Source organism: Malurus melanocephalus, unplaced genomic scaffold (assembly GCF_030028575.1).
Source record: "Malurus melanocephalus ecotype Western Australia unplaced genomic scaffold, MMel_1.1 scaffold_16, whole genome shotgun sequence".
Taxonomy (NCBI): Eukaryota; Metazoa; Chordata; class Aves; order Passeriformes; family Maluridae; genus Malurus; species Malurus melanocephalus.
The window spans coordinates 1086225-1092290 of NW_026623248.1; positions in this window are offsets into that span (position 1 = coordinate 1086225).

A 6066-nucleotide genomic window follows, 5' to 3' on the forward strand; every position below is an offset into this window, starting at 1 on the left:
AACTCCCATCTCAGTTCCTCACCCATGCAGTGGGATTAGGATGATGTACAACTGAGGACAACTGTGGTAGATCTGGCTATGGCTACGTGACTGCTGAGGACAGAACCTGGCACAAGCACCAGCCACTCCTTTGGAAGACAATTCTCCCCCTTCCCAAAAGAAGACATCAAGAGAGATTCCCTTTATCAGGCAATTCAGTGACACTGAAAATGTCTAGACACTGAGAAGAGCTGAAGCTCTGGACAGGTTTAAAAAAAAAAAAAAAATATGAAACCAGACACAGCCACATGGAAACACAAATGACATCCGTTCAGAATTAGCTCTGCCCCTTTTATCTTCCTAAGAAGCCACGCTGAACTCCAACCTTTGGATTCTCTCAAGGCATTAGCTTTTCATTAGGAATGAGTGGCTGATCACATTATGACAGACAAGTGATGGGCAGCAGGAGGGTTTACTAACATGCCTTGCACTCCCACAGTCACTGAGGGGGAAGTCTAATGAGCAAATAACCTACTGCAACTTTCTACATATTTCCTGTAATTGAGAACTCTTCTGTACTTCATCTGGAATGCAGATGCCTGTCAGTCATGGGGTCATAAATAGGATTAGGGGCTCTTTCTGAAAAGGCAGGCAACCAGCTTTAGATGCTCAGTTGAAAATACAGATGTTTTTTGGCTGCATGGCAGTTAGGCAGTGGGATCTCCACCTCTGTTTAAGCAGGTTTGGCTGACAGCTCTGCCCTGAGGGCCCAGGCTTGCCACTGGTGCAGATCCTATTAGGAGTGCACATCCCTGCTAATTTTTGTCTTTACAATCAGCTGCAAGATCCAAGCACTAAAAGCACCCTGAGAAATCTAATAAAGTAATATAGTCTTCTGAGAACTTGAACCTCCTCCATCCCAATTATAGCTGCAGTGTGTGACAGAAACATCTGAAAAAACACAGTTTGCCAATATTTAGTTAGATTTTTTTTAGTGGCAGTGACCAATATATTCATTTCACCAAAACGGGACAAAAAGAAAAGAAAGCTGTTTACCAAAAAATGGTGGGCCTTTTGGTTTGAGGTTTTGTGCGTGTGATTGTTGTTTAGAGATTTTTTGATGCAATGTCTAATTACAAGCTGAATTGCTTATGCAGAGACTGTGGAACTTGTATAACTTTTGCCAAATGACCACTTATGGCGACCAGCAGGCTCTGCCTCACAGCTTTGCTGTTCTTCTGCTTGTCCCTTCATTTCCACATCTATATTAGAAATTATTCCTCTTGTCAGTACAAGCTGTTTCTCCTGTCATGAAATCTTATTTTAGGGATGTTACAAAATAGCCTTAAGATCCCCATCATGGCTGGTTAGCCAGTTCATAAACAAGCAAAAAAAATCCTTCACCCTGAAAAGCACTTCCAGCTTCAATACCTAGGATATAAAAATTATACGATGATAGCTGCTGCAGTGAGGCAACTTCCTCAAGGTCACAGAGGAGATCAGATCAGGAACAAAACCTTCACCTCCCACGCCTCTCAGCTGGGCTTGGTTTTTCTTTAGTATAAAGAAGTCAGTGTTGCAGTTTSTTGGTTTCATCCAAGGCAAATTCCACTGGTTTTCACCATAATCAAGATAGGGAGAGGCAATAGATCCAGTTTAATCAGTCTACCCAAGTTTGTAAAAACCTTTGCACAGAATGCGGCTGAGTATAAAACCATCCTGTTTCACTAGATTTGCTGAAAGCAGCAGATATGCAAACCAGATGGAARTCTATGCATCACATGATGAAATGTGCTCTAGATGAGAAGGGAGCCATGGCCAGAATCATCCAAAGAATGATTTAGAATCATCCAAAGCAATGATGTGAGAGAGGTCATTGTCTCCATTCATCTCTGCTAAGGTCACAAAAGCCTCCACAGAGATAAGGGGATGTTGTCAGTGCCCTGAAAGGCTGACACACTAATTACAGCCAGAACAAAGGGCTATGGGATAAAGCAGGAGCCAAGGTAAGGGAATGACATGGGGTGATGAGGAGGAGGCCACAGGGTTRCTCAGCAGAGTGGTGATGAAGGCTGCCCATGTCTCCTGCTGACACTGGCCTGATCCTGCTGCAGGTGGGGTTCTGCCTCTTTGGGGGTACCATTGTGAAGTGACCACACCCAAATGCTCTCTTTTGCCCCAGGACACAGAAAAAGGTTTGAGAGGAATAATTTGTTCTGCTGAACAATGGTCCTGTACTCTGAGTTCATTGCCTGTCTCTGAGTCCCAGCCAATCCCTCTGTCTTACATACAGATATGTTTTGTATTTACAGTAAAAAAAAATAGGGTCTACCTTCTAACCCTGCTGGTCGATTTTATTTCCAGACTGCTTATCACCCTCASCACAAATTCATGTATTTCAGGTGRAACATGCTTAACCAGGCTGTTGAGTTGACAGCTGAGAGAGGACATGGGTATTACCATAAACTTACCCTTGCTTTTCCCTTGTTATATTTTATATTATGAAACATAAAACTGTTCAGATTTCAGCATCTGAGRTAAGTTTTMTCTTGAAACAAAAGAAGAGGCTGGCATGTTTGCAAGCTTTTCTCTTCACATTGGCGTTTTGCAACATTTGATGTAGCATCATTCAGAGTACCATGAAGAATGGTTATGTTTTGTCCTGTAGCTAAGCTAAAAATTCTACCAGTCAGAGCAAACCTCATTCAGTTCATTGTGGTGCTTCTCTGTCTTCCCCTAATATTTCATTTCATTTCATTTCCCTGAACATCCTGAAGCAATGAATTCCACTTGTCATACACACTCCGGCAGAAAAAAGGGAATCKGAAATTAGTATAGGACATGAAGTATTTCATACAAAGGGACTGTRCTCACCAGTAGGTGTTTCAACACACAATTTACAGCAATTAAGGTCTAAGAAATGGCCAGGAATTACTTTTATGTTGCCAGCAGCAGAATGGGATTGACGCTTAAACAGCTCAGCTTTGAGACTTCTCTCAAGAAGGGCAGAAGATCAGGACCAGTCTCACCTTCAGAAGTGGCAGTTGTCATTGCCAGTTTCTCAAATTTCCCCAAATCTCAACCTTTTTACTTTCCTTTGCCCAGGTGGGCTCCCAGAGCCATGAAGACACCGAGTCTGTTACTTTGGATCTGCCAAGGCCCAGCTTTTACCCCTTGGATTAAGAGATCTGTGGAGCAAATAGATAAAGATATTTAGATGCCTAGGCTGTTACCTAAGGAGACTTTTGGGCAATCATTAAAATTCCTCCTTCCATCTCTGCTGCGAAGCTGGATTTGCTGCAGGACAATCGGCYCCGCAGAGAAACAGAGCTCACCATTCCCATATACTTCACATCCCCTGYTGTGTCAAGCCTCAAAGCCCTGCTCTTCCAGGGATTTTCTCCTTTTTGCTCTCTCCCACCTCCCTCATCTTCTTTTCCTTCTCTTCCTGTGGCAGAAGCAGCCATTCTTTAACTTTTCACTTGTAAGACAGTAAAATTCAGCTTGGGGCAGCACCGCCAAGGTGCTCTMAGCTGACTCAAGCTGAAAAATGTCATTTAAAGCACTTTGAGCAAAAAGGAGAGACCAACAACTCGGTTGTGTTGCCTTATGCACCTAACTCTGTCCATTTGTGCTTGCCAAGCACAGCTGAGCTCGCTCCCAGGTGTCCTTACAGCAAGGCACAGGTGTCCCACAGGATTTGTGACAAATCAGACAGACCCATGAGGATCTTTCCAACAGCCCAGAGCATCTCTTAGTGGCAGAACTTATTTGTTTGGGGTGAAATGATCCTCAGGTGACTCTCYTCATGTGTCGTAACAGAAAGGTGACAGCTTGTGCTTCCTGTGCCAATGTCTCACATACAAACCCCTGAGCACAACAGGAGCCTTGGAGAAAGACTCCTTTAGAAGAGACWCTTTGTTTATTTGTGTCAGGAAGACAATGGAAACTGGTGACTCAACCACCAACAGGGCCAAGGCAGAAAGATTGGTGACAGTCACCAAAGTGGTGTCATCAAAGTACATGAAACACATGAGGACAAAGGGGAAATATATAATTTATGTATTGGATAGGAACAGGACCCAGGGGCAGTGCAGCTCTTTCAGCAGTCCTGCTGTGTTCATGAGCTGTCCTGCTGTGTTCATGTACCAAGAGATTGGCAAATGTTTAATGCATTAAATCCCCAGAGGACTGAAGGGGGCATAGATCTCACTGTGTTTCCTGGCCTCCAGGCAATACATTGTCAGAATCAGAAGTTCTGCCTGSTGTGGGCTCTGCCCAGCTGGACACATGGTTAGAATCTCTCTCTCAAGGCTTTCCTGAATGTGAGTGTGCACCTGACAGTGGATGSCTCCCATTTTTCAGCTTTCCCACCTGTGAACATGAAAACTGCACTACCCATCTCAGGGACCTGGGGCATCAGTGATATCAGTGCTCAAGAGCAGTAGGAGCGTCTTCAAGGAGCAAGGTGTTCTCTGTCACATCAGGGMCATGAGGAAAATGTGTCCATCCACAGACTCCTCAAGGGGCAGTGATCGCTTTGGGGCTATATAATCATTTTGGAGAATAATTCACCTCTCCAAAGGAAAAGACTATCCAAAAATCCCAGAGCAGCCCAAGCACGATATGCCATTTTTCATACTGCCAGAGGAAAACCAGGGAAGTCAGATGACAGACAGATCCTGTCATGCTATGGACTTCKTTCCAGCCACTGGAGCTAGGGAAATTATATTATTGTTGCAGTAAAGAGACACACTGCTTGTGATCCAGTGCAAAATGTGACTGACACTAAAGGACTGCTTTCCTAACATAGTTTGGGCCTCTGCCTCAGCCTACTTCCCTCTACTATTCCAAAATAAACTCAAAGCTGACATCATTTGTTGTTCTCAATATCTGTGTGCTTTCACTCAGAGCTGGTTGGGGTCCTGTGCCCAGGATTACACCATATTCCTGTACCTACAATTTCCTACAAGGAAAAAAAAAATCCTATTTTCTTTTTCTGTAATCTCAAAAGCTTCTTGGCTTTAAATTCATGYCAGGACTTTGCTTGCTTGTGAGCACGACACACTCCTAGGTAAATAAAGATCACTGCTGCCAGAGAAAAAGTGAAAAATTGACCCAAAAGTGGAAGTATCACTTGGGGAGCTCCACTTCATTGGTACTAGGATGTAAACACTAAGACTTTTAAAACAAGTAGTTTTGGAAAAGGCWGAATAACATCAGGTAAGGTAAAACAAGCTGATAAAAAGCATGATGGTTCCACAGAGATGACATTTAGAGAAAGGTGTTAATTTTAAAGGTTCTGGAAAACCCAAAACCGAAGATGATTCTAAGTGGCTGGGTATTCTTTTGACCATTTAAAAAAATATAAAATAGTATAAAATAGCAGTAAAAGGTATTGAATGATCTCTACTTTACATCTAAGATAGCACATTTTGCCAGCACTCACACCATTTTCCTCTCTGGAACTCCAGTGGATGGATGTGCAGTTAAGCATCCACTCTCAAGTGGATGAAAATTGGATAAAGTACTACAAGTGATGGGCAAAAAATTGCATCTGGCACTGTTTCAAGCCAAGAAGCAGCCTGTAATTATCCACCAGAAAGGAACCAGCATTCAACTAAGGCTTGCTAATTCTCTGATCAATTAAATGTAACACACTTGAATATTATCTGTACACTTAGCATGMAGTTAGATTTTTATCTTGCCTGCAGGATTTCCCACATCTGGACCACTGCCTTTTGTTTCCTTTTTCTCCCTGGCTACACTGAGAGTTGGTAAATTTAGAGGTGAAGAACAGCTTGAAAGACCCAGGCAGTTCTGCACTAGTCTGTGCTGGCCACCTGGCACCTGTTTCCCTCCTTAGTTTCAACTTGGGTCACTTTACAGAGCCATAATCTGCCTGTGTCTGGGGGAGGCTGCTGCTTGTGGGTGGCTGGGAGGACGAGACTGTAACTCAGGAGGAGAAAATCTTGCAGTTGTTTGAAGGATGGAAGACCAGGCCTTTATCCTGCTTCAAAGAGGATGGCTTTGAATGGAAACTCAACTTCTCATTTTAAATACTCCTTTGAACTGAAGAATGACAAG